The 24105-nt window shown below is 32.0% G+C and overlaps 1 pseudogene; it reads left to right on the top strand.

Moving 5' to 3' along the window:
• The first annotated feature begins 17136 nt into the window (after positions 1-17136).
• Positions 17137-19403, top strand: LOC149558271 (mitogen-activated protein kinase 10 pseudogene; annotated as a pseudogene).
• The last annotated feature ends 4702 nt before the right edge of the window (positions 19404-24105 follow it).

The following is a 24105-nucleotide window of genomic DNA, read 5'->3' as shown; positions in this document are numbered from 1 at the left end:
ACCATTCTTCTACTTTAGGCTCTACAAAACCTAGGTAGGTGTACCTTAGATTCATTTATATGGTACTAGTGTTAAAGCATACACTTGAATCTAGACAAAGCAATTAAAACCCTTATTTCTCTTATACTCATGCAATGAAAAAGATATGTAGTAGCAAATTGCAAATTCTATGAAATTCACATGTTGAGTGAGGGTGAGGGTAACACTTTTCAACTCTTCAACATGAAAGGGAAAAAAATTTGAGTAATGATGTTGAATACTAGCACAACCCAAGTGTGCAACAACAAACACATGCAATCTCCTAGTTGATCAGTCCCTTATCCATTAGGCATAAGATAAGTCAAAACATACACATCTATACTTGAGATATACTCATATATTTAGATATCTGATCTATCCATTCACCTTGTAAACAAACATCTATCTTCAAAATAAAATTCATACTTATCAGATCCTCCCATGATCCCTACAATTTTGTCAATGCATATTAAGCAATTTATTCAAGTCCTTGACCCAATAGAAAAACATACAATGGCATACAACTTTAAAGCCAAGCTACAACTGGAAAATATGCACCTTATACATATATTAATAGAAAATTACAAACCCATGAAGATGGAGACAAATTTTAGACTAAAACTTTTAATGAGGCTTTCTTATTAATTTCTTTGACATCAATGCCCAAACTCAAAATATACACAACAAATGATTGTATAATCTATTTTCTTATAAGAAATTTCAATTTTTGTTCATAATAGAGAAATAATGCTAAAGAAGATGGTGGAATCAGACTCATGACAAAAATTTCAACTTATGTGGAACCATCCTTGTGGTATCACAGTAGTGAAAAATGTCCAAGAATTGGAACCAACCCTAGAAAAAAAGGAAAGAAGAGACTAAATAGAAAGAAATGAATCCTAAAAGATATTAAATGTTTCCATTTTTCCACTTAGAAAACTTCCATCTATTGATGAAGAGTGTCTCTTTACTCTCCCTATAACTACAAATCAAATCTTTTCTTCGTTGTTTCTTGAATGTATGAAAATATCTTTAGAATGAAAGAAACATCTAACTAAAAAGATGTCAAACCTGATTTTAACACAAGGGCAAAAACACCCATCAAATGACCTCTAGAGGAAAAAATTAACTCTTCGAATCATTTTCCTCTATATTTTGGAGTCAGCAGATTTCAATGACTGATCTCTAATTGATTTTGCAACTTAATCATGAATTCTTCTCAATCTTCTAAGAATACACTAGAAATCACAAAGCTTCATATAGCATGTACTAGTATATACCTATGTAATTTCTAATTGCATATTCAAAAAATTTATCTTCTCCTAATTTTAATGATATATGATAGTCCTATGTTGGCTTACCAGGAATGCCCAGAACATCTACTTAAGATAAAGTTGTGAAAATGCTTACAGGTCTACATCTCTCCACAAATATTTTATGTAAAAATTTAACCCTTTTCTAAATTTAAAAATTTAGAATATAATAGCTTTTTATTTAAAATGGCTTGGTATGTGTTTTTGAGAGAAATAATAATAAATAAATAAAAATTCATGCCTATGCCTTTTGCCCTCCTAATTTTCAATATGGGTCAAACTTTTTTGACTAGCCCTAACACATGTCAACCTATGATTCATTGGGTTCTACACTATCACTACCACCTAAGTGTCATGTGACATCCTCTAATTGTCTCACTGATCCTGCCAATTTTTGCCTAGCACACTTTCATGTGGCATCTTCTATTAGATCTCCTGTTGCATAGTCACTACCATGTCACCTCTCTACTGAGTGCCCAGCCATGTCATCACCCAATTTTACATGTCAATATGTCACATTCTCACATTCATGGTTAGAAACTACCACATATTTTACAAGAATGCAATATCATGCCACATGTCTTTCTTGCCACATCACCATGCCTCATTGTGCATGCCATGTCACATTCTAGTCATTCTCCAGCCATGCCACTTGTAAGAATGTGATGAGCCATCACGTGTCTTGTCTACTAGCATGGCCACCTCTAAAATCCTACCATGTGGCATGCTCTTATTTATCCAACTAGATCCACATCACTTCCTATTCACTGTGTACATTGGTCAAAAATTCCTTATGTCACCAAACTGGTTGAGTGCACCCCATGCGTGGGAAGCCTTATGTCATAAAGCATAAAGCTTTAGAAACTTAGGCTTAAGGCACTTGGATATAAAAATGTCTTTTAAAGAATTTGCAAGGCCTATGTGGGATTAAAACCTTGCATTGTTCAAACAAAATCCCCACACTTTGGAAGCACATTTGGCAATGGAAAAACTTAAGTCACTATTGCATGTAGGTATTCCATCATCCTTAACAAACTCTTCAATTTTCTTCATCCATTTATAATGTTCAACCTTGTTAGCAAGTGTATTAGCATGATTGTTTTCTAAAAGCAAACATGGATCATCTCCCTCATGAGACTACCACATACAGTAATATGGTGCTCATGCATATTGGACATTTGAATGGTACTCTTTTATCCCTCACTCTGGCATGGGTATTTATTCCATAAGCATTATCAATTTAGATGTGACTTTCTCCTAATAGCCAAGATGAGTACTATGATAAGGTGAGTTGAATCCCTCCTTAGCTGCAAAGGTCATCAGATATAGAGTGTTTACAAGAGCATGCTACAAGGCCATTGAACTATAGCCAAGATTAAAAAATTATTAGATCTACAAGTACAACAAGAAAATAATTTTAAATGACTTAGGTATGGAAGATTGTGGATGCAGAGTCACCAAGTATATCTATGTGATGCTAGATGTGGACATCCTAGATTTTTTGAAGAGTAGAGTGGGAGGCAAAGGGTCTAATCAGATTGGCTATGTAGTAGTCTTAGAGGACTAGGAGGAGATTAAGCAGTTTGGGTGAAGGAACATTTTTGTTTCTCTCAAAGGCACCATATTCTAAATCTTTGAATTGGCATCCTTTAATATGGTCCAAGTTGCCCAAACAACCCACCCTACTAGAGAGATAGTTAAAAGACAAGGAAAAACATTTGTATGCAAATGTCTGAACTATACGTAGCTCAACTATATCACCAATAGGTACTAGACCTTTGTGCTCTAGTCATTGCCTTGTCAATTTCTTCTATAATTGAGACTACTAGCCCACACTTTGAGTTTATCACAATAATACTACACATTGTACCGACTCATTAAGATTCAAGATACTCCTTTCATCTGTTGGAAATGACTTTCACTATGAGGATTTGGTTATGGATATACATGCATGAACATTATAATCATTTTCAATTATTGTAATCATCCTTGTTGGACATTTTCAATTCCCCACTTTTACATCCATCTAATGGATTTGGTTGGGTCCTTAAAGTGGGCTTAGCTAAAAAAAATTCAAACTGAAACACCTGAGCTCGTAATCCACTAATTTGACTCATTGGACCAATTGGATTAAATCTTGATCAAAATTAACCATTAATCAATATTTGAAAACTCAATTTACCCCCTTTTTGATAATTGTAACTTCCCACTAGGAGGGCCTATAGGCTGCCTTTAAAAACTAACTAAAACTCCTAACTAAGCTCTAAAAATTGATGATTTGATTCTCTAGTACAAATTCTTTCAGTCTGCAAAATCTTGCCTCATGAAGATCATTCAATCAAAAGATATTGACTGCTAAAGTTGCCTTTGTGAAACTGCCTGCAAGAAAACATGTTAAAAACCATAAAATGCATTTGGTTTTGGCTTCAAAAATAGGTCAAATTGACACTTGAGGGTGCCAAAACTGAGGCATTAGTTCACTAGCATGAGGAGAGAATAAATATGGGATTTGGACTCACCATGAATAATAAGGTGTATTTGGAAAGCATGCAAAGTGGGGTACTTGGATTGGCAAAACTGGGAACATTGTCAAAAAAGTGATTTTCACAAATAAAAAGGACCTAGGAAAGTATGTAGATGGATTTTTCAAGACTTACAAACTAGCACACCAAAAAAATTTTAGAGTAGAATACAATGATACAATCCATTCAATCTCATCTATCATAGATTCAAAGTTATGACATCCTAAACAAGGGTACTAATGAATCTCCATTTCTTGACAATAGAAAAACTTTACAAATTGCATTGGAATCATGTTTGAAAACTAGTAAGATAGATTTGTCATAAGATCAAAACTAAGAAATACCCAAGTATCTAACCTCTAAAATGTAATGCAAATATAATTTTCTCATTTTGGTCAACTAGGTCAATGTTACAACTAGTCAAATAGGGCCTCCTAGAATTTAGAAGAATTTACATCAGCATGACAATAGTAAACAACCAACTTTGAGGGATTTAAAACTGATTCAAAACATGTTGAAACGACTCAAAATATGAAACATAGGTTCTCTGATATGCATGCTAAACACTCCCAAAGTGACGAGTCATGAAATATTATTAGGTGTAAGATATTCTAATACAAACTAGGCTTCTTATCATTGTTTAACACTTGGGCAAAATGCAGATCAGAACATTGCACAAAATGAAACTTCATAGAATCACTCAGAATGGAAATTTAACTTCATGGGATGCATGGATATATTGAATGCAAGGCATTAGAAACATTAAACACCTCTTAGGCCTCAAAAGGACACCTAAGTACATGAGCATTAAATGTACTTACAAGGGGCTCAAAATGACTCAAGCTTGGAATAGCACTCAAATCAAGAAGGCAATTCTGAGTCCCATCAGCAATGATGAGACACATGTTACAATAATAGATTAATCTAGGCACATTGGAAAACATTCCTCAAATTAATCCAAAATTCATCTCGGGCTATTGATTTTTCTTTTAATCAATGGCCAGGATACAAACATAAATATAAGAAAGAATCTTGCAATACACGTATCTCAATTTTGGGTAGAAATTAACTTAGGTCATTTAAGATTTGGCCCAAAATAGATTCGTGACTATTGATCTTTCATTCATTGAACACTCCAAATCAATTTGGAATTTTTAAACCTTTCGTATAACTAATATTAATAATCTAAATAATAATTTATCTTATTGTTGCATAATGCAAATTAAAACTTAAATCACAAAGTGTACTAACCAATTCCACACATTTTAAGTTTTAACTAAATGATTTGGTTAAAACATACATATTATTTGAATTTCTTGACAATTTCCAAAATCCTTTATTTGGATTAAAATAAAATTGGACATCTAATATGTAATTGTAAATTGTAAATTATAATATGTAATTGTAAATTGTAATCAATCATCATTCATCAATTAATAATTGCTTGATAATGATAACTCGATTTAATAATCATAGCATTTTTACTTAATTAAAATTAATTTTGATTATAATCAGTGTTCATTAAATTACTTCATCTTGGTAATGATAGGTTATAACTTAATTTAAATTTAAATAAGCATGACATTTTTCATTTATTCAAAATATGATAAAAATAATAATATTATGATGATCATGATATTTAAATAAATTTAGATCTAAAAATAGGAAGTAATGAATAAATTAATTAATATTAAATATTTTATATGAACATTTAAATATAAGTTATAATTTAAAATTTTTAAATAAATTAATAATAGTTAAAACTATTATAACTATTAACTTGAATGGCCCTGGCCCTTGAGTTCATATATTACCAAATTTTATAGGTTTTGAAATTTAAAGGACATACATATACATATTACAAATTTTCAATGGATTATTTTCAATTGAATATTTTTTTACTATGAATCATTAATCAAATATGGAACCATAAAAGGATTGTTGAAACCCTTTTGCTAGTTTCTAACTTTCTAACAATTATTTTTTTATAATAGAGTCGTAGACCAACATTTGAACAATACATTGAGAACCAAAATCATAGTCATAGACTCATAGGAATAATGATTTGAGAAGACAAACACTATTATTTTCATTAATTATATTTTAGATTGTACAATGTACATATTCATAACATAGATATGCAAGGCCCAATCCAAAGAAAAACAAATATCTTAAAAACATTTTTTTTCCCAAAGGGCAAGGGTAAAGGAAATAGGAAACATGGAATAGGGAACTAGGGAACAGGGAGCATCAACAGGCCTAGGGCTTGAAGCCTTCAATGAAAAAGGTCTTCAAGTCCCTCTATGAGAAATCTCTTAGAGATGATCATGTTGTTGAACTCATGCAACCATTTGAAGTTGGTGTTGTTGATGTTGTCCAACAACAACCACTTCTATAGAAAATCCCTCCTAAGCCACACTCACTTATGATGGCGAGTTAATTGTCATTCATTCATGCCAAGAAAGAAGGGATGCTTCTATACAATACTCCCTATGCCTCACTCCCAACACTTTTCTTCTATATCTACAAAAGGGATTTCAATGCCTAGCCTCAGTACCTACTCGACCAATACAAGAATTTTGGTGTTGTCTTCTAAAAATGTTTCCTTAAAACTGTTACACCTAAGCATATCAAAATGTCTTCTTGATTTCCTCCATAGTCGAGAAGAGACGCGAGGAAGCAAGAGGTAATTGTTGTCCATTTTTGCTCCCCATTCAGCCCCTCTCCAATGGGCTCGTTTCTATGATGTGGGTTAACATGTGATTTGGTTGGTGTTAACATTTCATATTAACTCAGTCTCTTCATAAGTTGAGTTGGCTCAGTTCCTTCATTGGTCAAGTTGGTTCAGTTTGTTCTTTAGCCAAGTGAGCTTAGTTTCTTTATGTATTGAGTTGCGGGTTAACACTCATATCTGCAGGGCTTAACATCTCATGTTAACAATTTTTTTCTATTTCAAGAAGTGACTTTTCTTGCTTCTGTAAAATTGCAAAATTACATGCTGCCTCTTCAACCATGCATTGGGAAATGTGTTGATGAAAAAATTAGTGTCATGTGGTGGATCTTTGTCTTACTTGGGTTATTTCAATGTATGGTGCTCATATTTTTGTATTATTTCCTAGAATTTTTGCAAAGATGTGATGGCAATCAAAGTTAAATGCATCTTTGGGAGATTCCTTGCTTCATCCCAAACATCCATTTGATATAAAGAAAATCTTGATCAAAGGTTGTGTTTTAATCATGCATTGGAGATTTTCTTGCAACATCTGAGCTATCCAATTCAAACAAATAGATCTACATTTTCGATCATCATTTTTTGCGTAGATCTAATTTATCCCACATGAGTCAACTGTATAATTTTTGCAATGGGTTAACATTGTGTGTTATCTATGGTGTTAAGATTGAAAGAATATAGATAATGATATGTCTTGTGAAGTCTATTGGATTTTAGTTTAGTTTCTGGAAAGAATTAGATCAACAATATATTTGGTGCATCATCACATTTCCCTTTCAGCATTTTAAATTTTTGTTTCTTTCTCCATTTTCCTTCTAAGTCTTAGTTAGGTGCACCTAGGTTTTGAGAAAGCTAGCCTCCTCTGAAGATTTAATCTTTGATTGCAAAGTTCTACACTTTTGAGATTGTTTCTATGTTACATGAGGTTTCCTTTAGGTAAAAAATTTAGGTGAGGGTGCAAAATTTCATGTCAATAGTTTTTGGCATGCCCAATGGGAGTACATTTAAGCTTTACTATGAAGTCGACTATTTTTTTAGTGTCAAAATAAAGTCTTCAACTTCTATGTTGTGAATATAGTGTTGCTCTTAGCATTTCAGCCTTCAAGAGGTTCACATTCAAGCACTTGGTGACTCCATATCTACTTCTTGGTTCCTAGACCAAGGTTGTTGAGATTCATGCCCAAAGCTCAATTAAGGGCATCATCTAGAGGTATATTTCAATATACTAAGATTTCATTTTCGAATCCTAGAAGAAAAAAGAATAGACTCTCTCTATTACAATTTAGGATTTCAATAGTAGCACATACACTTGCAAGATCTCATTCTTCTCCTCATGTTGATAGGACACAACCTAGGGTACCATTTGTCCATTTGAATAGATCACTTTTTCACATGGGCCAACCTAGAGTGCATGCTTTTACCACCTTCAATATAGGTAGTCCCCTTATTCTAGCTCAAAGGCATGATATTCAATTATCTGCTCTCAAAATTTTGCCTAAGTTCACTAGAGAAACTTCCATTTCCCCCTTAGAGCACATTCAAGAAATTTCCAATGTTTGTAATAATCATGGTATCACTGAGGATGACATTGCTATTAGGCTCTTAGGCTCATCATTAAAGGGAAAATATTTACAATGGTATAGGGGATTGTGACATAATTCCATCAATAATTGTGACGAGTTTGGGGAAATATTATGTAAACACTTTGAAGATAAGAGTGACAATTTCTCACTATTGGAGTAGCCGAAAATAATTAAAAGAGTACCCCATGAATGCATGACTAATTTTAACTATAGATTTCAAAAAACATGTGAAGAATACAAGCTATAGAAAAACCTTCTCCTAGTAATGCTTTCATGTATTACTTATGAGCTTTCAATAATGATATTGATTTTAATTTGCAGAACTTGCGAGGAGATACTTTACCTACTACATATGACCTTTCCATAAAAGTAGAAACCATCTTGATTCAAGGAGGGAAGTTAGCTCCAAGGCCTTCAATGCCCTTCTTTCCTGACATGCCCAATCATCAACCTGTAGTAGCCCCTATTCCTATTACATCTACATGTCAACCTCTTGCTATAACTCCAATAACTTCTACATCTTCCAATGAGGTAGATAAGATCGAGACCATGATGTAGATAATGATGCAAAAGATAGAAAAATATCTACAAGATCAAAGTTTCAATCTAGAAAAGAAGCTAGAAGACAACTTCTTAGTGGTACAAAAGATGAACAATGTATTGGTGACTCTAAAGAGACATCAAGCTCAGGGTAGTAGGCCTCCCCAACCTCATTATCAAAACCCTACATATTGGCATGCCAATCAAAATCAAGGTTATGCCCCACATAATTAGAATAGACTATAGGTAATGCCTCTACTAAAAATACAAACACCAATCCCAATAGGGCATTAGTTCCTCCAAATAATATTGCTCTAGATCAAGATTTGTGTCCCTCTTGTAACTATTCAAATGGGTATTGTATGTGCCAAAAGGCATAATCATTCCAAGCACTGACTATATAGGAGCAAGTAGTAGAACAACATTATAATGTTGGTGAATTTATTGATGCTTCTCATCTACAACAACAAGGTGATTATTCTTTTATGAACCATTAGATCGAGGAACATTGTCATCCCAACCATGATAACTACAATGCCATAGCTCATAATACTAAGAGAAAAATAAGATCTATTGAGAGTGATACACCTTCCCCACCAAATCAAACCTCTAATTCATTTGTTGGTCCTCATGCACTAGTTATAACTGTACAGTTAGATGTTACCCCCACCAGAAGTAGCACATAAGCAACAAGAAGTCTGTTAATCCTCAATTTTTTTAGATTCAATCATCAATTTGTATTTCTCCCAAGGTTCCTATCAAATCAGTTAGTACTCCCTTCAATGTGGTGGATCAAATGTAAAGAACTTTTGTTAATATCTCTATATGGGATGCATTTGCCACCATGCCACCACAGAAGAGACTACTATAGAAAGAGTTAGAGAGCATAAGGGTAGAAAATCAATCTACCACTTTGAATAATGCAACAATTTTGGTGTAGCCAATGAATGAGGGAGATACAAGTAAGAAAAATAAACCTCCACCCTTCTATGTCTCTTTGATTATAGGGGATAAACTAGTTCATAATTGCATGATTGATTCAAGAGCTAGTAGTTTTGTGATGTCTAAATGTATAGCTAACCTCCTTGATATTAAATATGAGTCAATAGCTAGTGATTTACTTTAGTTAGATGGTAGCTCTATTAAGCTAACTCGGGAATCCTAAAACATGTAGAAATGGCATTACATGCATGCCCTAGTTGTACTATCACACTAGACATATCAATAGCTGAGGTTAATACATATTTTTCCATTTTCCTTTCTAGGGACTTCATTGCACAAATAGGTAGTTATATTGCCTCAAATTGGTCCTATATGTTCTTCAGGACAAGATATGGGAGAAAATCCTCCCTAAGAGCAGAACCTTCAGCCCTTAATCATATAGAAACTTATACTCCCAGCCCCATAAACATTAATTCAATAATTTGAGAGGAATACAAGAAATGTGTAACTCATGAACATGATACTTCCTTATTAGAGGTGTTTTATTACCTTTTGGATGAGTGGGCTATTTCTTATCAATTTGATCCAATGCAGGAGGCTATGGAGACAAGTCTTGGAACATATTGCATATTCGAGGAGAATGCTCCTAGTCCCAATCTCATGAAAAAAAAAGAGGAAACAAGTGTATTGTGGAGTATGTTCTTTGATGGCTCAAGAAAAAAAAATGGTTTAGGTGTTTGTGTAATGTTGATTTCACCTAATTTGGAGAAATACTACTTTTCATATAGACTTCAATTCAGATGCACTAATAACATGGTAGAGTATGAAGCCTTGGTCCAAGTTCTCCAACATGCACAAAGGAGAGGCATCAAGCTCTTAAATGTATTTGGGGATAGTGAGTTGGTTATTAATCAAATCAAAAATTAGAATGTCACGAAGAACAACATTCTCAAATCATATAAAAATAGAGTTTGGGATCTACTTGAAGGCTTTTAGGTTGTCAATATTCAAAGTGTCCCAAGAAATAAAAATAAACATGCTAATATGCTTGTAACCATTGGTGCTCATTATGATATACCAGAGCATGTTGTTGATGACAAGAAGCAAAAAATCATAATTTTTGTAAGGCTTGTTGTCCCAAAAAATTGTGCAAATTGGCAACTGCTTGATTATGATATGAAAATTGTCAATTTCTTACAAAATGAAGCAAAGTTCTCTGGTAGAAACTAGTCTAGTCTGCAAAGTTAGTATGGGGAGCAAATTATAAACCTAAACTTCAACAAATTTCCTAAAGGTCTAGTCACCTTAGAAGATATTTTCAACACTAATGATCAAGCAAGAGGGAAAGGCTCAAACCTAACCACAGAGAGGGATGACTACATGCCTATCACCATTGCTGATGGAAAGACTCTTAATTTAGGAAAGGTATGCATTAATGTTGAACAAGAAGTTTTCATTAATTTATGTCAAGGATTGAATGATGTTATTTCTTGGACATATGATGACTTAAAGAGTTTTGACCCAAGTTTATTTTAGCATACCATAGATTTAAACCATGATGTTAAGTTTTTCAAGCAAAAATAGAGGCTAGTTAGCCTCAAGATTGAACCCTTAATGAGAAAAGAATTGTCAAAGATTATAGAGGCTAACATTATTTTCCCTATCAAGCACTCTTCATGGGTAGCTAATCTTGTTCCTATTAGGAAGAAGAGTGGAGAAATCAGATTGTGTGTAGATTTTAGGGACCTTAATAAGGCTTCTCTTAAAGATAACCATCCCCTTCCTTCTATGGAACAAATTCTTTCCAAGGTTAAGGGCTTAGAAAGGTTTTCTTTCTTAGATGGTTTTTTAGGCTATAATCAAGTGCTAGTCCAAGAATTAGATAGATATAAGACAACATTCACTACCAAATGGGGGTACCTATGCTTATTGTGCGATGCCAGTTGGACTAAACAATGTAGGTGCCACATTTCAGAAGGCAATGGAAATGGCCTTCAAGGGTGTGATGGAAAATTTTGTGCTAGTCTATCTTGATGATACAAATGTCTTCTCAAAACATGTAGTAGATCATTTTGATCATTTGAGACATCTATTTGAAAGATGCATAGAGTATGTTGTGTCCTTGAATCTTAAGAACACTAGTACAAAAACAACAATATATGATCAAATAAACTACTAAATATTATAGATATATGACTAATTGTGATCACATGACCGGTGGTACTATATTGCCAGACATTTATCTCCCAACCAAATCTATGACTAAACTATTTTAATCATTGAATCGGTCATTGATTTGGTCATTTATCATTGATAAATGGTAGTCTATTTGGTTGTTTATGTTGTTATCTAGTGATTTATTTAGTTGTTGATTGTTGATATTTGGTAGTTTATTTAATCATTTATTTAGTTGTTAATCACTATTATTTGGTAGTTTATTTGGTATTTGATTTGGTAGTTTGTTTGGTAGTGTATTTTGTAGTTTATTTGCTAGAATATTTGGTAGTTTATTTGTTAGTATATTTGGTATATTATTTGGTAGTTTATTCGTTAGTATATTTGGTAGTATATTTGATATCTTATTTAATCATTAATTTAATGATATTAGGGCATGATGGAATCGAACCATCACCCTCTTGCTTGTAAAGTAGGTGCTCTTCCATTAAGCTAGTACCCTTTAAAGAATAGTGATTTAGAATTTTTTCATTGTCAAATTCATTACATGCGGCTCGTTTCCCTTATTATAATAAGTTGTGGAACAAAAAAAGAAAGACCTTTATTTGTGGAAGTAAGAGAGAAAACTAATTCTTAAAAAATTGGATGACAATTTACTTTTATTCCAAATTTTTTACATTCATTTTTTTGAGAGGAATATACTTACCTCTAGAAGAGGAATTTTTTTTATGACTATATAATAATAAGCATCTTAAACAACACATTGCATCATCATTTTCCACTATAAATTTTCTAATTAATTAAAAATTACTAAAATTAATAAAAAACTTTCTTGAATGGTTATAAATCAAATGAAGCATTCTATGATAAGTACCTTTATTTAAGGATAGGAAGAGAGGAAACATTTGCAATATACATTTGTTTTTATCTTCAGTTAATGTTTACTATTTTCACCACTTGCTTTGATTCTTTTTATTCTTGGGCATTGATATTCAGAGGAATGTTGTACAACAAAGAGTTTTTAAAGGTAGCCAAGAAAAGACAACACACTCTCTACATGCCTAAGGACCTCATATTTGACTATTGATTAAAATTATAATATTCATACTACTCAGTATTGCTGTAATTTCAATGTACATTTCACAAACCCAATCATATACTCAACCTCTTAATATGAATATTGGCATGCAGACCAATAATATGGATGTAATTGTCATGGTGAGTATATGGGTGTGCAAGAACAAGATCCACAAGGAGGTTATAAACCTCTTGTGCAAAAAAAGTGTTAATGCCTAATGTTCAAGCCTAGCCCAATATAACTTACAATAAAAACCCCAAAATATGCAAGGAAATTCTTCCTTTGCAAGAGGCTTGTGCAGTAAACCCCTTATGGAAGTTCCCTGTGAAGCCCTCACTAAGAAGGATGGTCTTTTGTATGGCCATGACATTCCTCAACCAACATCCATCTATAAATTGGGATTGTGAAGTAATCCAGGCAATGGGTACACTTGCATGCACAGGATTGAAGTTTGGGGATTGAGCAACATTGGAGAACTTTCATGAGAGAAATCATTGAAAATTAAATAGTAGATAGAAAATTAAGCTTTTGCTTCTGTAGAAAATCAATTAATAGTAACATGGTTTGAGAACCTAAGGATGGAAAGAGAGGCAATATATGCATTACTTTTTTGGTTTGGTACCTTAAAAGAAAAATGACTTCAAAATTGTAATTCTATTTTTATGTTTTGTCTGTGATTATTTTATGGCTTTCTTCTATTTTTCACAAATCTTATACAATTTCTTGTAAAAAAATTTTGAACATGTTACAATCTTCCTATCAAAAAAATTCAATTTGATTGTGTGCTTATAAGGACACTCATTATATGTTAAAATAATCCAGCTCAATAATTATATTGATATAATCTTACATTCTTTCAGCTGATATAATCTTACTATAGTTTATATGAATTTTGGTTCAAAATTAGAATGTATATTTTGACTTAAAATAATTTATTATTTGTAGCTAAAGTGATAAGATGTACTAAAACTATTATCCATATTGTATAACAAAGTTGATGCTTTGTTTAAGATGAGTTGATGGTCATATTGCGAGAGAGTTGAAGCTCTTGAAGTTTAGAAATTTTTTGATTCCTTGGGGTTAAAACCCTTAAATTGTAAGCAAACAGATTGATTAAGACTGGAGTAAGATAGTAGCTCCTAGCAATCTTTGTTTCAATTGTTTTTTCAACTTGGGTTTCCACATTATATCCTATGCATAGTTTTTGTGAATGCTTTTGTATTTACTTTAATTGTTATATGATGTTAAAAAAGTAAACCAAACAACAAGTCAAATTGGTTAAAGTTGTTCTACACTACTAGTTCACTTCCCCCCCTTAGTAGTGTTATTGTGTTCTACAATACACCTTATTCTCCTAATTCCACCATTTAAAAATAAATCTATATTGCAACTCTTGACTTTACAAATCATGATTGTTCTAAAAGATGAGATGAAATTAGTTACCTGGATAGTTATGAGCCATCACATGAAGGAGGTTATTTTATTCTTATTTTCATTAGTATTAAGAAAAGTTTTAAGGTATTTTATGTCTAATAGTCACAAAATAAAAATGTCCCTCATGGATCATGTGTTCTAGATTCTTGAGATGCTTGCACCCATGGTGTCATCTAGAACTCGGGTATAGCTAACTTCATAGCACTATAAATGTGTGTTAGGAATGTTGGGCTAATCTACCTTTTAGTACTTTAATGTTATGCTTCTTGAAGAGTTAATTCCTATGGAAACAAAAGTGAATTATGCATAAGAGAAATATCTTATCATGAAAATGATATGCAAAGGGAGCTCTAATAGTATCTCCTCTATGAAGGTCATGAGGTTTGGAGTTTTATGCTAGTGAACTCACCAATAGCTTCCCAAATATAACTAAATGAATCAACAAAAATAAGGAAGGATGTTGTAAAAAAACAAAGGTTTAAAATAGACTGGAGAATATCGGAAGTAATCTTCATATTATAGAATTGAAGTTTCCCAAAATGTTTTGGGAAGACAACTCAACTAAGAAATAACCATCTGAATGGTAACAAGGAATTTTAATGTGACAGCCAAGACAAGCTAACAGCTTTTCAAATGTAGAAATTACTCTGCTATGTCCTTTACTATTTTTCTATCAACATGTGTCAGACTATTTTGAAAATTCATAAAAAATTTATAATCATCTAGGATCAATGGTGAGAAAATTCATAAAGAAACTAGGAACCGGACAGGCTAGGATTTAGCCATTTGAAGTAGTAACCTTTATCATATTTTTTTTTAAATGGAGATAATAAATACCCCTCCCAAAAAAAACTAAGCTCTTATCTTAGAATGATTATGCTCTATTCCAGTTTCTATAGTTAATTGTGACCCATTAAAGACAAAGAAGAATTCTTACATTGTGATTCATGAGTTAAATTTTGTGAATGAACATGTCTTCTTTCTATTTTCTATGTGAATCTTTAGATGTTCACAATAGACTACAAGCGATTCAAATATAGTCTACCTTTAGAGCTATTTGAATATTTTGTGTGTAGTACTACCATTGGGGAATCATTTTGTTCATTGTCACATTGATTTGAGGGTCTTTTACGTGTTACAAACAATAGTGCTGATTGATGTGATGTTGTAAGAAATTTTTCTTAAAGAGCCCAATAATTCAAGTTATTTCAATTGGTCATCCTAGCAATCCTTTTCTCAAAAACAAGTTGTAATTAAGCTTAAATAATGGAAATTAAGACTGATCTTTATGGATTCAGAATATATGTTGGATGAATTGGATTAGCTTCATTTCTTTCAAGATTCTATTAATTAGGTGGAAAGATATAAATTACACTAATTTTGTCAACTATATTGTGGATCATGATGTTTTAACTTATAATAAAGCTATATATTTTTTAATGTTTAAGTGCAGATTCAACTACAAGCAAGAAAAATGTACCTAATGTAGCTAACAAAATAGGTATTTGTTGACAATTTACTTTTAGGAATAAGGGTAGAAATACTGCCATAATGGAAGACCCAAAAAATTCATTAGTCAACTAGAATGATTCTAATGAGAAGGTTGTACTCAAAATTTCTCCCATAAAAAATTGAACCATACTCACAGTACCACTAGCTTATGATGTGGTCTGTGTACCTTACAAACATTTTGAGGTTGGATATACTTCCATGTGGCATTAAAAAGGAACAATATTGACTGTTATCTGAACCAAAAAAGCCTCCATTAATGAAGACTAGTTAGGAACTAAAAACTACACCTCATGATATTGACACCGGAGAGTAGGAAAGGCCTTTTGGAAAAAAAAAACAACAAAATCAAAGTCATGTTGAGCCCTACTATAATAGCAAGATAACATGCATAAATAGTCATATAATCATAGATTTCTACCCTACCTACCAATCATACATGCCTACCAATACATTGTAGAATATGAAATCACCCAATGCCAACTTGATTGTACCGAAAGAAGAGAGTTCGCATCCCTTCATCTCTAGACCTTTCATTTGGTTCTACAATACCATTGATCTGAGGAATTAGATTTTGTCTCCACCCATCTCTAGTAACTGCCAATCATATTTCTCCAAACATCTAGAAAAGCAACATACTTCAATATTGGAGTCAACTATAATAAAAGGATATATGTAATCTCAATATGTCCAAATGTTTTGCAGAATTTGACATGCAAGAAGAACATACCCTTAAAGTGATTCTCTGCATAGCTACTTGAATCATTTAATTTGAGGTTTTTTGTCCCATCACTAAAATAATGGGTAATTTGATGGAATTTGCATGACCAATTCTATTCAAAATCAAATCCATTCTGTGGTCGTCATTAACAATCCAAAGGGAAACAATTTTATAGCCCCCCGAAATAGGCTCTTGCCTTTTATATTTTCATGAAAGATTTGAGTATTCAAAGACTTCAATGCTTAATTAAGTTGTAATTTCTTGGTTATGCTTTTTGGTGCACTAGATAGGCTACAAAATTGTAAACCTTCATGATTTTGTAATGACATTTTCAAAAAAAATTATGGAGCTCAAGAATAGAATACTCTTTAAGTGAAATACATCTAAATAGACAAATACCTAAAGTTGCAAAGACACAAAAAGAACAGTGCTACAAGCTTCTCTACCAAACCCTAAAACCTTTCCCATTTAGGGTTTTAAGCGCTCACTATACCACAAAATGCCTAACAAAAAAATGGAAATCTAGAAATACAATTTGTATAAATTGTGATCCAACCTATAGTTGATATCATGGGTGCTTTCTTTCTTACAGTTGAATTAACCCAAGGCCCCATAATCAAGCATAGAGCCTGCTCCATGGCTGCTCAATGTGTCTACAATAGTCAGGCAGAGAATCTGGTCAGTGGTCACAGAAGTTTTTCCCTATGTGACAGTGTGCCATGACAACAGAAAGCCATAGAAGGTTGGTGGCAAGCACTCCACGGGTGAAACAGCATGCTGGCCACTACAAGAGACTTGGGGTCTACTCCATCGGCAAGAAATCCATGCCCACCATACAACATGCTTCTCTCTAAGAATTAACAATGAGGATTTCCATCATCGTCTTGCAAATCTATGGAGAATCCATGACCATTGATCTAAAAAATGAGTTGTGATTAACTTTTGCAAGCTTGTTAGTGCTCTGAATATACATAATTCAGTATAGAATATAGGAAAAAATGGTAGGGAAAATGGTGAAAAGGATCCCAGGCACGATAAATAATAGATTGTATAGGATGAAGAGAAGTGACAAGGATGGCCTGCTCTTCAAGACGCTGCCTCTTCATCGCTTGTAGGAGGAATACTTAGGTGGATAATTGGAAGTGCTACCTAGTTTGATTCAAAACTTTCTGCATCATTAAGAAGGATCCAAACCTTTCACTATTTTATTATATAAATCTAGGCATACACAAAAAAATAGTACACAAATGAAAGCTATAAATAAAATGTGGAGAATCATTATTAATTTTCTCTCTTGCTTTTATCGTTTTGTAACTAAGCGACAATCAGAATTACTTTTATCATTCTGTAATTAGACAACACTTAGAATTGAACTAAGATAGAGGGTTTTTAGTACCCTGCCTTACCAGTTATGTCTCCAAACCAAAATGTCATACTCTAGCATAAGACATGGAGGTAAAGGACTTACTTTCATGCTTTTTAAGATGAAAAAAAATGACTTGATAAGTATTTTAGTGTAAGAAAAAAATTTGTGACCAAACCCTAGGAATAAAATAAATAATGATTTTAATTCATAGTGGTTACACAATATACAAAGATAAGATACCAATAAAATAAAATGAAATAAAGAATAAAGATTTGTAAATTCAACTAAACTAGGAAATAACCATCTGAATGGTAGGAAGTAAGGAATTTTAATGTGATAGCCAAGAAAAGCTAACATCTTTTCAAATGTAGAAATTACTCTGATATGTCCTTTATTTATTTTATATCAACATGTGTGAGAATATTCTAAAAATTCATAGAAAAATTGTAATCATCTAAGATCAATGGTGAGCTAATTCAGAAAGAAACTAAGAGTCAGATCTACACTAGGTTATAAAGGAAAATGATGACTTGACCCCTAAAACATTATCAATTTTTTATGTACCAACTTCTTTGAGCTTTAAAGTACATAGATACAATAAAGTTTTACCACCAACATTTAAAAGAAAAGTATTTTTTAGTTAATGCTGATTGTAAGCTAAAAAAATATTACATTGGATTAGTAAGAGTTGCTTTCAATAACATGCCGACTACAATTTTCTAGATAGATTATGTTGCTACATGATGGTATTCAAGTCTAGAGCTATATGTATATTTTTCCTCTAAGGGTTATTTGTGGCACACATCCTTTCACATTTGAAAAGTGATGTGGAGCATGACTTGACTGGAGAAGGCTGCATAAATGGTTCCAAAACTAGTATACCCCTGCCATTGATATATGGAGAATTGATTGTATATTATTGATGTTTTGATTAGGAAACCTTTGTTCCCTAGTAAAAATTCAGTCCATTAGCTTAATTTGATGACTAACTTGTTTTGATCCCCTTCAATGGAAGTCTTCTTGATGGTTCACAATAATAAGGCTAGAAGATACCTCATTAGCATACATAAAAAACAACTTGTACCTTTCTCACATAAACTTCCCAATACAAATTCCCTAGCACTCAAACTTCTAGAAAAATTGATATCTTTTGACCCAAAGGATCATCAAATAGAAGAACAAGCTTTGTTTCATCCTTATATTAAAGGGTTAGCAAAAGTAGAGCATGAACCTTTTTGTCAACAAATAAGTAAGATTGAGTTTGAGTTTGAGAGGTGCAGGGTACCAAAACAAGATTTGAGGGAGCTTATTTTCTGAGAAATTCTTAGAGTATCATCCACTAATGTTGGAGTACCTGATTGGGACAAATAGGAATAGTTTTATGTACCCTAGTTCTATTCATCAATTCAAGAGACAGTTTGCTCACCTTGAAGAACATAATGGAAAAGGTGGACATGGTTCCTTTAGATAGGCAACATGCATCTCTGCCATGATAATCCATTGTCTTCTCAAGTACCACACCTCCCTCTCCAAAGAAAACATGTTCCACTAGGGAATGGCCTATAGAAGCTTGTGATGAAGCTTCTAGGAATATTAGGGAAATAAAGAAGCAACACCAAGGTTCAAAAATGCACCAAAGCCTCAATTGCAACCATCTCAGAGGATCTTGCAAGGGGGTTCTACAAAACCAAGGAAAGTCATTGTCCTTATATTACCATATAAAAATGGTAACATTAAAGAAGCATATGATTCTAGATGGTTGATTAGAAATGCAGTTCTTCTCACTTCTCAATATGTTGCTCCTATTCACTTATATCCGAGAAGAACCTCAATAATAAAAGTTGAGTTAAATAAATAAGATAATATCAGTGACTAAAATTTGATGCAACCAAAGGCTCCATATGCTGGAATGGTTACAACAAGAAAAGTAGTTGTAGTTCATATTGGTTTATCTTGTTTATGCTAAGTGAAGTTTGCTTCCTAGTCTCAAAAAAATTCCCCTAGTATCAAAACATTGTAACTTATTATGTACTCTTGACTAATGTCATTCTTTAGTGATCGGTGGGATTTTAAAACTAAAGCATCTGAAGAACATACCAAATACTACATATATTTTTCTTTCAATTGTAATATATCTTTTGAGTATTTAGTGATCGAATAATTGAAATTGTAGAAGAAAATCACAAATACCCTAAATAGTTTGTCAAGTGATATGTTCCCAAGTTTTATTAATGACTTAATTTATGGTCACAGTTAGTGAATTATTATAATAAATAGTTTATAATATTGCACAATTTATCAATTATATACCAGTAGATTAATTAAACAAGGACTAAAACATGTACCTTGGATTTTCAATACCCTTCAAAGGATCCTGGAAAAGGTTGTATAGTTTATATTTACATCTACCAATTGAATTTTCTTAAAACTATCCAAAGCATTATTAAAAAACCTATATTGAGCATATCCTATGATTGTCGCATTCAATGAGATCACATTTCTTTGAGGCATGTTTCCAAATAGTTCACTTGTTATGCTTCCATATTTTACATATATATCTATCGTGGAACAACTGACAATAATCCACTCTAATGGATGTCAATACCTTGCTTCAAATCTCCTATTTTGGCACAGGCTAGAAAATGCTTGCAAAGGTTGCAGAGTTTGACATTACACCTTCCAATCCGATTTTGTTGGAAATGAGTACAATTTAGTGTCTCGAGTTAACTTTAAAATTGATTGTATTTTATAGTTTAATATCATTTAGTATTTTAGGGTGATCGTTCCATTTAGTGTCTAGGGTTCCGTTAAAAATTGATTTTATTTTAGGATTAGTTTTTATTTTATTAAGGTTAGGCTAAAGTTTAAATTTTATTTATTGTGTAGTTAGGTTTAAGATAGTAGTTTCTACTTTAGCTTAGTGTTAAGTTTATAGAAGCTTTTTATTTATAATCATGGTTATAGTTTTTATTTGGTTAAATATTCTTAATCCAATGAGAATTAGTGTCATAGTTAAATTTCTATTAATATTAAAGTTCAATTTGATATAGTATTATGTTAAATATTGACTTAGTTATAGCTATAATATGATTTGAAATATTGATTCAATAAATTATAACACAATTGAATTTGAATTTATTTTTTATGATATTATAAATCTAATAAAATAAATATTTTTTGAAATTTTGCAATATAATTCTAGTATAGGTATACTTAAATTGATGAAGAAGCTTTACCATCTCCTTCACATATGGCATATGAAGCCTTAACATTGCATTAGTTCTAATTTAATCATAAAAGAAACCTTTTATATATTTTTTCCATTAGCTTCATATTTATAAATATAAAAAGAAGATTTTGATTCAATTTTAATTTAAGTAAATTATATGACCATAAAAAGATTTTTAAAATTGAAAGAAAAGAAGTGTAATAAAAAATTTTAAATAATAATTTTTTATTATTATTTATATAGACAATACTTCTTATGTAACATTATACAAACATCATAAAATTGAGAAATATAGAAACATCATAAATGAAATCTTTATAGATATTTTTCAAATAATAATATTATTAATATATTAGTTTTTTTAAATATGAAGAATGATTTTAATTTAATGTTAACTTATTTTGAATAGATAAATTATACAAATAGGAATTAACAATAAAATGTAAATAAATATTTTAAAAAATCACATAACCCATATAAATTATAACCTATATTATTGTTTCTTCAAATTAGAAACAAAATCTTTACAAATGCATAGAAAAGATTTTTCTATATCTTACCATATAAAACCTACATTGTCACAATCCACAAAAATGTGCACCAAAAATAAATTATAGATATAAGAGTACAAAGATATTGACTAAATTTTTTTTTTATATAGATTAGGTAATATTTTTAAATAAATACAGAACTATGTAGTACAAAAACCAAAATTGATCTTAAAATTGAATAGAATTTCCATTTCAAAAAAAGTATGTACATCTAACCTCATTTTTCCTTGTCACATATTCCTTGGCATATAATTTAATTTTTTGAGATGCCTTGGAGGAGGTTTAGGAAAAGGGAGAGTTGATTTTTTTAATAAAAAAATTGAAGATTTTTCTTCTTTGCAATAGTTGGAGGGATCCATAGATCATTTTTGAGATAGTTTGTTGTTAGTTGATGTCTTTTTGAGTTCATCATCAATTGGTGTCTTTTGAGTTTATTGTCAGTTGCTAAATTTTTGAGTTCATTATTGAATTTAATAGGTTATTTGTATGTCCCAAGCAACCTAGGTGGCTAAATAGCTTACTTGGGTTCCCATGAGAGGCCTTATACTCTATCTGTTATGATCAAATTTAAAAGAAATTAAGTATATATCAATAATTGTCATTTATACTTGTAAATCATAAAAAGTAAGTAGCATTCATAACAATGTATTAATATGATAAAAATTCAACAATCATTCATTTAGTCATTTCTTTGGCTGACTAATTGTTGGTGACCAATTGTGTAGTCATTTAATTGATCATTTATTTAGTCACTTATTTTTGTCTAACCTTGTTATTTTACTGAATGACCAAATTAGTCACTTATTTAGTCACATAGACTTATAAATTGCAAATCATTACTAGAATTTAATCACTTTAAGTCATGTGAATAAAAGTTTTAGTCTAGTGACTAAACGTTTTAGTCATGTAGTCATTTATTTTCCAAAATTCTACTAATGGAAATGTGTGTTTTCCACTAACCAAGGAAAAGTCCTAGGACATATTGTGTCAAGAAATGGGCTAACAATAGATCCAAAGAGAGTAGAAGAAATTCTCTCTCTTCTACTTCCTAGTCATAAGAAAGGATTGCAAAGCTTTCTTGGTAGGATCAACCTCATAAGAAGGTTCATCCCTGATCTTTCCTCCATGGTGAAATCTCTCACATCTATGTTGAAGAAGAACCTGATGATCACTTGAACTAGAGAAGGGAAGGCTAATTTTAAAGAGATCAAGAAATCAATTGCATTAACTCCCACTCTTATCAATCCCAAGTTTGATAGAGACTTCATCCTTTACTCCCTTGGAGGAGGATTAAGTATATCAGCTATTCTAACATAGCTGAATGATGAGAATTTGGAGCAGCCCATTGCCCTCTTTACTGAGGGGCTTAAGGATTATGAAGGAAGATATAAGAACATAGAAAAACAAGTCCTTGTTGTTGTAAGGGCCCTAAAAAAAATTTAGACATCTTTTGTCTCATAACAAGGTTCAACTCTTGGTTCCACGTGCAAATGTGAAAGAGTTCCTACTAAACAAATACATCAATGAAAAAGGATTTTGATGGATCACAAAATTCATTGAGTATGACATTAATATTAAGATGACCAAGCTCATGATGAGGAAATGATTGTGTGAGAAAATGGTTTCCTCTTTTGAGACACCCAAGGAGGTTTCACTCTTGATATAGGATGAGCAACCAACAGAGAATGAAAACCAGAATTATCTATTGCATGACATGACTACTTTCTTTGTAGGGGGAAGATATCCACAAGGCCTAAATAGAGCTAAGAGAAGAAAATTTGGATTGTAGTCTATCCCTTATGTCTTGATGGATGAAATACTATTCAGGAAGGATTCTAATGGAGTCCTATTGAGGTGTATCAAAATAGATTAGATCAACAGGCTATTAAAAGAGTTCCATGATGGGTCTGCTAGTGGTCATTTCTTAGCTACAGTTATAGCAATGAATATAATGAGGGTTGTTTATTATTGGCCAAATCTTTTCAATGACTACCACAAATATGTGGGAAAATGTGAGAAATGTTCTTTTTTTAGGAAAACAAATATTGGTTTCCCTTCCTCTCCATCCCATCCAAGTTGACCAACCCTTTTCTCAATGGGGTTTGGATTTTATTGGTCCAATAAACCCACCCTCTAGTGCTAGTAAAAAATGGATCTTGGTAGCCATAGATTATCTCACGAGGTGGAAAGAGGCAATCACTTTGAGAGATGCAATAGAAGCTTCAGTGGTTGAGTTCCTTGATAGGATAGTAACCAAATTTGGTGTTCCTTCAACTATCATATTAGATAATGCCCAATCTTTCGGTGGAAATCATATATGCTCTTAGGCTCTAGAACATGGAATATATTCTAGAGATTCCTCAAATTATTATCCCAAGAGAATGGCTTGGTAG

Source organism: Cupressus sempervirens, chromosome 5, assembly GCF_028749045.1.
Source record: "Cupressus sempervirens isolate cs-2001-9-10 chromosome 5, ASM2874904v1, whole genome shotgun sequence".
Lineage (NCBI taxonomy): Eukaryota > Viridiplantae > Streptophyta > Pinopsida > Cupressales > Cupressaceae > Cupressus > Cupressus sempervirens.
Note: the sequence above shows the minus strand (reverse complement) of the source record. Positions and strands in the feature narration are given on the sequence as shown.